Genomic DNA, 12,112 nt, shown 5'->3' with positions numbered 1-12,112 from the left:
TGCACCCTGTTACCTGGCACACAGCCATGCAGATTGTTAGCTGCACTGACTGGCCAAGAAATGTTGGATGAACCAATCATGAACCAATCTGGTCAAATAACCCCTAAAACAAATTAATTATCTTAGAAAGAAAATTTGCCAATCTCTTGTGAATTCTTATGTTCAGAATTCTGGCTTCAGAAATGTAAATAGATGTCAGATTTGTTCTCTTTGGCAGTACCAACATTTTTCAACGCAGACAATATGTAACAGAGGCAATAATGCATATGTTTGTTTTCAAAGTAAACTTTTATTAATATCCATAACAGGACATTGTTAAAAGGCACATGTGGTGGTATTTGTAATTAGTAAAATGATACACAAAAATCTCACATTTGCACTCATCTACAACTTGAAAGAAACCTACAATAGGGAAAATAATACAATTAAAGAGTTACAAATTAAATGAAAACATGATTTTAATTATTAGCATTAATACTACAGCGCTATGACCAACTGAAAATCATGACTCATTACATAATTACACAAAGAACACACAATTGTGGAAGATTGCATAGTAAAAAGCTCCATTTAATAAATTCATTGTCTTCACAGTCACTTGATTCATCAAATTTAAAACAGATCTCTTTTGATGATAAAAATCAAATACTGCATAAAAAAACTTTTCAGAAAAAATAGTTTATAAAATTTGCATAGCAATAGTGATTTTTCTCTTAATTGATTGTAATACAAAATACAGAGAGACAGAGCATTTAATCCTCTTTAAAACTGAAGTCCTGAAACTACATTTTAACAAAAAACATGTTTAGTTTATAGTTTGTTGAAACTTGTTTTAGTGGGCATATGACATTTCAGCTTAACATTTTCTCTTCATCTCACTTTAAAACAGATTTAATCTACTGTCAAAAAATGCCTCAATTAAAGTATTTTGAGTCATAAACAACTGCTCTGATCTGCGTTCTCTTTCAGGTGATTGCAAGCTCAACGCAATTGCATAGAAATTAAAGACAACAGCTCTCTTTCCAACAAGTGTGTGATGCACAACACACTGAGCTGTCCAATTAGAGTGCAGTACTGTTCACTGCTGCCGTGGGTCTCGCATTCATACATGCAGAATCTTACACATGGTTACAGTATACATTATTATTTAAATTAGTAATCAGTTATTAGAGAAATACTTTAGGATGCACAGAGAACGTAACAAGCCAGTTTCTAGAACAGCAGTCTCTACATTTTCCTTTTAATATTGAAATCTATTGAGAGAAAAAAATTATCTGAGAAAAAATGTGAATTTATAAAGTGCACTATGCACAAGATTGTACTCATAACAGCCTACCAAGACAGATTAGTTTTGACCTGGGTTAAATTTGTTTTTAAGATTTATAGCCTAATCTTTCTCTTATTTAATTTTCTTTGTTTTTTGCCAAAAAAGTACTTAAATGATTGACCTTTAAAACTTGCTTTCTACAAAACCTCCACAGTAGAACCATTTGAATAGAACCATTCTACGCTGAGAATTCTAAGTGTGTTTGTTTAAATACACAATTTGTGTACTTTGACCAAGACATGTACAACAGTAAGTTTCTTGCATTATCCCCACTCATCTTCTTGACAGTCAACACACAAACACACACGCATATACACATACACACACACTTAGAATTAGAAACACTCATCAAACATACACACAAGACTCATGGAACATATGGCCCCTGTAACAGTAGGTACTAAAGGTTTCCCAAATGCCAAGATTGAAGTTATAATGAACAATTAAAGTGCTATTTGTATCTGATGTTGGGACACAAGCATAGTAAAAACCCATGTGACTCCATCAGCAGTCGGTACTTGAATCAACCCTCCATTTAATGGATTCCAGGATATTCGACTCAACTTGAAAAACTGTAAATAAACAAAAGAAACAGAAAATGTGTTTAATTAAATATATTGCAATAACAAGTGACACGTGTACATGATAAAGTGACACACACTTTAAGAAAAATCCTGGAAATTGTTTGAAATGTTCAAATCAGAACAATCAACCGCAAATCACAGGAAAATGATTATTTAAAACTGTCAGAGTCAGTTTGTCACTTCAGGAGTGGCTGCTGTACTTCAAGAAGTTCCATTCCTAGATTATAAGATTTGAGCAGATAATCTGAAGGATGTTTAAGATGTTTGCAGCTAACTAACACCTCACACAACCATGTCTCATGTAGTCAATAGCAAGTGCCAGGCTGAGGGATTGAGGCCGAAGTTGACATTGCCTCTGCGCTTGGTACAATGTGGCTCTAAAGCAAAGAGGAGGCATGTGACAACCTAAGCCTTGAGAACTCCAGAGTTTAGTCGCACCACACGGCTCAGACAAGCAACTCGAGGCGTGCAGGTGATCAAGAACACAAGCAGGCCAGAGCTGATCAAACACCCACAGTTGTCGTGTTTATGGGCCAGGAATGACCTTGTCCTTCGGTTTCATTGTCAGACAAATGGGCATAAATTTCATAAGTGGGAGTGGAAGTTTCTCTTTCAGACTGCTCTAAATTCAGAATGTCAATACTGAATGTCAACATAGTCTACTGAAAAAATATTAACCCCAAAAATGTAATGTGGTAACATCGAAATGAACTGGTTTGAGTGAAGTCAGAAATACTGTTTAACACCACTGAATCAGCCTGAATACACAAGCAAAACTAGTTTTAAGAGTTAGATCAGGTAGAAATAGCTTCTTAAGCAGGTTACCCTTTTTTACAGTCTATAGTGTGTTATATCTGTTATGATAGTTACAAGTAGGATCTGGATAGTGAAATGTGGTCCTTCATCAATGACATGTAATGTATCATCTAAGATGGAGGAACAAGGAGTTGTGGGAGAGAACACAATGAAGACAAGATAAAGGAAGGCAGACTGAAACAAAGACTCTGCATGAATTTGGAGTCAGAGTGTTAATAATTAGTCACTTGTGAAATGCAGAGACATAAATGTAGAATCGGGAGGGGAGTTGTTTAGAATCCATGCTTGATTGTTGGCACAGACATTTCTAAGCCAAACTCTTATTTCTCTACCCCTCCCTCTCTGCTTCTTCTTTCATTCTTTCTTTCATGATTTCCCTCTCTCCCTCCAGTTGTCTTCCCTAAATGAATACTCATTGGAGTGTTACTGTGTCTCTGTCTCCCTCCTCCTGTCCAGGCTGAATAGATGACTGAATTGAGCAAACAGTCAGCCTGTCAGCTCAATAGGCAGTCTGACCATGAACTCAGAGTTCTTCCCAGGCACCCAGAATCATCGTCAGTAGGGGGAGGGGGAGACGAAAAGGGGGTAAGCAGACAGACTTAGACTTGGGGGCCCCCGGTGCCCATTTTTGGGGGAGCCTCACTGCGGTGGTTCCCAGGGCTGGTTCCTTCATGGAGACACGAGAGCAGCTGCTCTGAAAAGGGGAGACTTATGTGAATGTGTGTATGTGTAGACAGGAGGTTGTCTGCCCCTTTGCCCATGCCCCAGCCACCTCAGAGCCATACACACACACACACTCCCAGACGCAAGCTGCCGCAGATTCCTCACTCCTTTTTTATCTGATGTGCTTTGGCTTTGTTTTTACTGTGCATAATTTACTGTGCAGTGCCTCTCAGCCACACTCTCCCCCAGTTTGCCACCTGTTTACTGTGGCACACTTAGATTACTGCTTCCAAGACAAAAGCAAACATTGACAGGATTCTAGACCCAGTGTGACTACGATTCTATGGGTGATTCTCACAAAATCTGTCCAGAAAATATCCTGGTCTTATTTTACTCCAATTTCAAAAGAAACAAATAAGAAATTATAAATTGGCCATTAATATTTTAATGATATTATGTTATGCACATTTTGCCTCCCAATTCTCATTACCACAATGCCAAAGAAGATGATCATTACTGCAATGTGATTTTTTTATATATTATTTCAATAGTGAAGTATTTATATATCTCATAATAGTACTCCCTAATAGTACTCCCTTAAACAATGTATTATTGCGTATTGCGGATTTTCATTTGAATACAGCAATACAGTAAATATGACTATGTAACAGTAATGAGAATCACCACTGAATACAATGGGAATAGTAAAACTAAAACATCCGAATGCATTAAGGTAAGAAGAATTTGGTTATAAAATGTGCTTAAATGTATTGAAAGAATTGTCACAATGCAAAAAAATTAAAATAAAGAAATCTTAATGGTCTTAAATGTAGGCTTCATTTTCTTTATGTAAAATATTTGATAAGTACTTTCTGTGCTGCCAGCACAAAAAATTCCAAAACATTCTGAGTTTTGAACAAATAAATCCTTGTTTTGTAAGCTTCCAAAATTATATTAATCACTGGCTGATTTTTCTTTACATTTTTAATTTTTTATACAGAGAAGCTTAAAGTGTGAAAGATCACGCTGGATAGCAGTTGATGTTCCATTCTTTATCTTCTAGCTGTTTCTAAATGGTTACACTTGTTATAAGTCTAATCCATCTCAAGGACACAACATTTTTCCACCTGACAGATATTGAAATTCCTCAAAATGTACTTATCCTCTCTCTTTGCTCTATGACTCTACTCTCGCGTAGAGACACTGAGCTCTGAGCAGCACAGTTAGCACACCATTCCTCCACTGTATCTGTTAGTTCAGGTTATTGTCTGGACTTTCAGTGATGGGACCTGGACAAAGGCAGCCCTCTGAGAGAGTGAGGGACAATGGCCTGTATTGTTTACTTTGCAACCTCACTTAATCAGGCACAGCCAGCTCTAATTGGTGTTTTGGTTAAGCGGTTTTTAAACTTATAACTTCCTGCCCTTAATAACAGTGAACCACAGCAAGCTCAACACAGAGAACAATACTGGACTTGTCTGGGCCACGACTCTAAAAAAACAAGACATACAAAGAGAGTCCGTTCTTATTGAGACCACTCCCTACTCTCCTACTACTACGCCTTGTCACTATGTTTTTCCAATCGGGTTTTGGACCTTTAAATCTATGCAGAATTATTTTTTATTTTTTTAAGCTATTGTGAGAAATAGGCCTCAGATGGAACAGTTAGGTAGTCTTTCTTCCCACTGTTCAAAAAAAGCCAACAATGGTCGTTTCGCTTATTGAATCACAAAATTTCATGGGAAAAATAATATCATGACAACTATGTCTGAAAGCAAGAGAAAAGTCTTGCTGTTTGTCTCAGTAATGGCAGCGTGCCATCTCATTGGCTGGCATGGCACGACGACGGGGCAGCAGAATCCCTGATGACGATCTATTCAACGCTGATGCCTGCAGATGCAGCTCTGCCTCAGCCATTGTGCTGGAGAATGATTTAATGCAAATGACTAAAAACATGTCTCCACCCACTTTAGTGGCTATCACAACCAGGATGTGTGATATTCACAATTAACCAACACATCTTCTAAAAAGAACAGTGCCTTAGAGCAGGGGGAGTGGGGACACTGTGTGTAAAAGAGAGTATAAAAAGAGAGGCGGGTGCGAGGTGTAGGAGAGTGATGGTGGGTCATACCTGCTTATTTTCCACATCCATTTAATTCCCACATGCTCTAAGATGGTGGCTTTGTGCAAGCTGCATCTTGTGATGGGAGGAAGGGGGCAGGCGAGCAGCAAAGGGGAGGGGAGCAGCAACGCCAGCAGGACTCAGAATGGGAAGACTGCAACACAACTGACCTGCCCCGCTTTCTTCAGCGTTTTCTTTTCCTGGCATCATGGAGAGACTGATTGTCGGTCTGTATAAGAGGGAAAATAGGAAAATAAAAGGGAGAAGGCATGAATAAAGTTTGCAGTTGCATCAACATGTGAGGGCATAAGCACAATCAGGCATACATGTGCACACATAAGGGCACACACAAACACCTTTTCATGCCTGTTCTCATGGTAAAGTCTGCCCTGAGCATGCAAATGACTTTCATTATGCAAATATATGCAAATCAGCCCCAACCATCTGAGAATCAAGGCTGGGAAAAAATTTACATTGAGATCTTGAATGAAAGAGACAGAGAGTGAAGGATAAATCCTTTCGCGTGGCAGAAGGTGGCTAACAGAAGTAAACACTTTGTGGAGGAACAATTGTGTCCCAGAGAGCACAAAAATGGTTTCCCTGGCCATTTAAGATTGTAACACATTCTTTCATCATGGTTTCATGGTGTGCTAGTGGTGCATTAATAAATCATTTTACATGTGTATGTGAAAATACCAGTCTTCTACTGCTACTCATCTGCCTATTGGTGCTAAATTAAACAGAAAGCACAGTTTTCTTGTTGTTCTATGATAAGTAAGAGCATGTCCACCGTAGAAGCTCTGGAAGGATAATGGAGAATATGTTTTAAATGTATGGGCCTATGCTCCAGGAAATGTTTGAAACATTGAAACAATCAGTATGTTTAAATACACTTATTTAAATTTTAGCAGGACTTAAACAATTATTTGTGTTTTTTAAGACAAGTTTTTTTAGTCTGATTTTTTTTTATTGTTGCACTAACAAACCTAGATAAAGTGATTATAGTTCGGCTTCATCCAGCATGTATACATGTTAATCGGATCACAACATTGTGTACGTGCTCTGAAAGACCGAGGTGATGTGCAACATGTTTTAACACTTCCTCATCAGGTGTCCTTCTTTCAAACATTTTTACTGTACTTGGTACGCAAAAACCCATTGTAGCGAGATTATACTGTAACTGCACATGTAAAGGTACTGAATGGATATGGAGGATGAAATTAATAGAAGTGGTAAAACCTAGTTGAGATGTGTTCACTCTGACTCTAGTGCAAAATAACACAATCTGACGTTCATTTTGAGGCAAATCTACAGAAACCCAGGTAATCACCTCAGGAGCCCAAAAGGGGGAACCTGTATTGTCCCGTGGACGCTCACTAAAAGGGAAACAACGGAGCGTGACAAGCAGGACTTTGCTGAGGGAAGTTTCCTTTGCTCTGAGGTAGCTGGGAGAGGTGGTCTTTGTTTTAATGTGCCGTTAATAGGGGTTATAAATGAAAGATGGCCGGAGTGTGAGAGAGTTGGTTAGGGGGAAATAAAGAGTGGGATTAGAGGGGTGGGATTCTGCTGAAAGGCAGCAAACCTTCCCTAATTGGCACTTGACATTTTTTTGCTGTGGCTGGACAAATTGGACCCTCTCTCAAGACCACTCCCAAATGTACCCAAATGGGAACCATTGTCAGACCTCTGACATTAACAGCTGAGGTAACAATAGCAATGTGTGCTTTCAGTGGTCATGTAGGTCTGTTGAAGAGAGAGCAGCACAATTTGGCAGAGAGTGGACATCATGTGAACAGCCATACAATTTACGCTTCAATAAAAAAAAGAGAAATTTCTCTAGAATGAAAACTAGTTAATTGTGCCAAGCTTTCAACAAAATAGCCAATTAAAAGTGGGACAATCAAGCAACACCTGAATATTTGTTTTCTTTGAACGCTACTCAAATTTGCCTGTTAGGAAACATTTAAATGCAGCTCAAATTTGTCTTATACTGAGTGTTTGTTCTTTGTTAATTTTTCTGAATTGACAAAGAAACTTCTTGTATAAGTCTTTTTAACTCGCACAGAGTGTAAATAGTTCAAAGTGGCATTTAAGGAAAATAACTACATTCAACAGTTCATTCAACTGACTAACACAAAGCCAAATTCCACTATTTTCAGACACAATAAAATAAAAACAAACCAATTTTGTATCTTCCATTTGTTACTTTAGACTAAATATAAATGTCTACATGACTATGGTGCGGCCTCTTTGTCGCTGTACAACGTGTGTGATGAATCAGCCTTTCATGTAGTCAGGACAGTGTTTGGCTACACCTGTTACTGCTGAGTATTTAATTCCCTTTGTGTGTGCGGGCTCATTGACTTTTCTAACAGCCTAAAGGGAAGTGACATTTCTTTGGGGCGAAGTCAGGACAGGAGGGGGTCAAAGAGAACAGCGTCTATTCCTCATTTTCCTCTCCAACAGCCATTTTGGGGCTTGGTTGGTGAGTTCAGTCCAAAGAAAGAGAAGTGTTGCTGGGCATGAATCAGAGCACCGCTCAATAAAAGCAGCCTGGCTGATGTGACTGGGATGCTGTCAAAAGGTTGGTAAAGGAATCCATTGTCTCTGTGACAAGTGGACTGATTCTATTGACAGCACAGTCAACAGGAGAGGGGAGGAGGGTGGTAAAGATAACAGCACAATGCCTGTTTTTCTAGTTGACGCTTTGAGTCTGAACCTGCAAGCAAAGAGGAAAAAAAACTGCCATTCTTTCCTCTCCTTCCTGCTCCACTTTTCCCTAGCCTCCAATTCTGCAGCCAAACGAAGACCATAAGATTCCGAGTTTGACCATAAGAAGCCAGCCTACGATTAAATAGTTATTCCTTATAGGCCTAAACATATCCAATCATAGGCGGAAATCGCGTGGGGGTCGGGGTCAGGACCCCACGATTCCTATGATTGGATATGTTTAGGCCTGTTGTCCCCCTAAAATATCATTAAAATATGTGTATTGTAAATAATATAATGATATATTCTTAAAATAATTGTTTAATAAATAAAATGATACAAATGCAAACGGGGCAACAACAAAAAAAACCTTGGTGTCCCCTTCAAAAATTGCTCTTGAGAATTGTTATGTTTATTGTCCCCCCCAACATTTTTATGAAATTTTCGCCCCTGTATCCAATCTAAATGCTACCTGCCACTTTTATGCTCAAGTAATTCACGTAAATTACCAAGATGTATCAAATCAATGATTGTAATACAAATTGGTAAATTACATCTGCAGGTGTGCACTTTCAGATATTTCATTCAGGACAATATATCATTCTAAGAACATTTTGTAATTGATTTTCACTAGTAGACAGCATATGTTTCTTGCATGACGAGGGCATACGCTGCTCAGTAGGTTGGGATGCAGAAAGACGGATAAATGATTAGGTTGAGAGAAAACAAAATCTATCTAGAGACAATGGTGGTTAACACAGTATTTGGCCTGTTCTTCAAGACTTGTTATTTCCAGATGGATGTATTATAGGAAAAGCTGTTTAGTTACGTTTTTAGAATTAAGACAATAATAAATTGGGCAACCCAGGGACATATTCCGAGGTCATTAATCTCCACTAGTTATTTCTAAACTTTAACAGTTTTGGAAAGGTAGCAAATACTCTAAGTCAATTATTTCTTTAAACATGGCTCATTCAGTAGAAGCAGCTCAGAAGAAACACATTTTGTGATTGGAGGGTGATAAAGCACAGGACATGATCTAGGCAATGCTTATGTAACAGCATATGCAATTTTTAAACAAACAGACTTAGATCAACATGGCTCAAAATATCATGGGTACTTAAATGCATATCTCCACCTATTTCTCTATTCTCATTGGCAAGGTTTAGACTCTCTTCACCTTTTGCTCTCAGAGCTGAACTGTTTAATAATTTCACCTGCAATGCAGCAGCACTGTCTCTGGCTACTTCCATAATGCATGGAAAATGAAAGTGCCTCACTATGTACAGTAGAGTAGACTATTTATCATTTAGTCCATAATAATTTTCGAACAATTTGTATGGAAAAGCAAGTAACTGCATATGTTTAAATAATAAAGTTAACTCATTTAGATCTACGTGGTGGAGGGTAACACACTGATTGGTCACTTCTTACTTATCGCTTCTCTGTCATGTATAGTATTCAGGCTTTGTTTTTAAGGATTAATAAATGTTTTCAGGAAAGGGAGTGCATTTGTTTCATACAAGAACAGTGTGTCACTTCAGTGATCTGCTAATCCCAGATACGATCATTTACATTACAACTTAATGGACAATTTTCATTACAACCCAAAAGTGCAATGATCTGATATTCTGATGTCCACTCACAACTATAAAAGTGTAGGGGATTCTGGTTAAGGCCTTATAATTGCTTTTAGTCAGCAAAACTGTTCAGGTTCAGCACTGGGCTCACAGTAAGGAATAGACCTGTATTTTGGACCATCCCAACAAGCTTTTCCATTTAGAAGTGTCTATCCCTGAGCTTGCTCCGTCTGAGCCCATTCATAACACAGCCAACTGTCACATCCAATCAAGTACCTCTCAGTAGACACTTAAAAATTCTAGTTCAAACAATCAACGTTTGTTTATCTGCACTGGCTCAAGGTACGAATGCATCCGAAGCTTAGAATAGGGGCCAGTATTGCGTGGGAATGCTTTAGCCTGTTAATTATTCACATGCAATTGTTGAATCAAACGATAGCCAAGTCAGAATTGAAAATGACAATGAGGTATCAGCTCACCAACCTCTGTAAACAAAGGTAACTAGTGAATGAGCTTTGTGTGTTTGTTGCAGACTTATACTTCAGAAAGAACTGAATGCTCTGACTGGTTTGGATGTTAGTAGAGGCACCCAAGGGTGATCATCATGTTGCCTCTGAATTAAGCCTCAGCGTGCTACGCTGTGCTTTTGAGACCAGCAGTTTACAGATTAAACATGATAATGTCTGACCAACATACCACTGCACAACATGTTCTACTGCCTTATCTCTGTATACAAATGTATATATGTTTAAAACAATGCATACCATTAGAAACTATAAAACATCCTGTTTTGTTTATCCTGTCTATCACATGCTAGGTGTTGTCATTCTTTAAAAGAACCTACATTCAATGAGGTAATGATATTTGTGTATTACTCTCACACTGTGCATTATTTGTAATATAAGCATTTGCCAAATGGAATGAATCAATTAATTATATTCTGTTCCTCTTCATTTTTCCTCTATGATCAATGGAAAATCCCATGTACTAGTCTAATATCTAACAAGCAAGTGAACAACCCAGCTATTTACCCAAATTATTATTTTATGTTGTTTTAAAAAAACGTTACACTGCATTTTTACGTCTAGGGTTTTTTCAGCTCTGAATACAGATTTTATACAGATAATTATGACAAAATAGCAGGCCGCTCTGAAATTCCAACAGAATATTGATAGCCTTTTTGCACACTGTGTTTTCCTCTAGTCGCTAACACATCTTATGCAATCACGATAATGTATCCCAAAGAGTAAACACTATTTCAAGGAGAATAATTAGGTGGACTGGGCTGTAAGTTAAAAGATTATGCTGCATAATGCTTTCTATGAGACATGAGTATAATTACTGCTTGTTATTGAACAAAAGTACAAATAAAATAATGCTTACCTTTCCTATCAGTACCGATGGAAGCCATTTTGTGACTTGCTCTCACAAGATGATGCAGAGAGAGAGAGAGAGACTTAGGGAAGAAATGAGAAGAGGGGAAGGGAGGAGTACAGATCACAAGGTGGGTGATGCCTTTCAGGTGTGTAATGGGATTCTTGTTACTTTCGGTTATCTAGCTTTATGAAGAATGAATATCACTCATACAGCTAGATAACCAAAGATAACAGCCAACCCCTCCGGCCACCCGTCCTCTTCCACCATCTGAGAAACAACCAGGGTTGAACTGGGACCTAAAAAGAGAGCATATTTGATTAGCTTTGTAATTAAGACTGAACTGAAATCAGCTGTATTTAGTTCAACACAAGCATTAATTAAACCTGATGTATTTAAAGCAAGTCCTTCATTACTGATCATGACTGTGCTAGGTCTAAGATGAAAAAACCCCAACAACAACAACAACAAAAGAACAATGACAATGGATCTTTTTAATGAAATAAGATTTTCAGATTAGTTTTAAACTGCAAAATGATGCATATCTTAGTATATGTGATGCATAGTCTATATTGGCTTTTATAGTCTTCTATTATTTCTCAAGTATATCTATGTTTTCTTAACTCTTATAAAAGCTGACGAATGATATCACTAGTATGCATATACAGTATGCAGAACCAGACTGATCTGGTTTTAGATGCAAAGGGCTCATTCACTGCTTGTTGTCTCTGTCTTACATTGCAGGCTGATCACTCTCCCTGGATGAAAGATGGCTTCAAACGCATCCCGGCAAAGGCTGGGATTTATTTTTAAATGAAATAAAAGACAGTGACTGAGCTGACAGAAAAAGGAAAAGAATAGTAATGCATTGCTTGTTTTAGTTTTTTAAATCTCAGTTGTTTGTGTTTCAAAAGCCTGCCTTTCAGCGCTAAGTGCA

At 38.0% G+C, this 12,112-nt stretch overlaps 1 long non-coding RNA gene across 1 annotated transcript; it reads right to left on the bottom strand.

Annotated features, from left to right (window-relative positions):
- Positions 1–277: 277 nt before the first annotated feature.
- Positions 278–11,413, bottom strand: LOC127658197 (uncharacterized). The gene is made up of 3 exons (XR_007972369.1): positions 11,185–11,413; positions 5,522–5,741; positions 278–1,899 (listed from the first exon to the last, which is right to left on the bottom strand). It is a non-coding gene; the product is annotated as an uncharacterized LOC127658197 (long non-coding RNA).
- Positions 11,414–12,112: the final 699 nt, after the last annotated feature.

This window comes from Xyrauchen texanus, chromosome 17 (assembly GCF_025860055.1).
Source record: "Xyrauchen texanus isolate HMW12.3.18 chromosome 17, RBS_HiC_50CHRs, whole genome shotgun sequence".
Classification (NCBI taxonomy): Eukaryota; Metazoa; Chordata; class Actinopteri; order Cypriniformes; family Catostomidae; genus Xyrauchen; species Xyrauchen texanus.
Note: the sequence above shows the minus strand (reverse complement) of the source record. Positions and strands in the feature narration are given on the sequence as shown.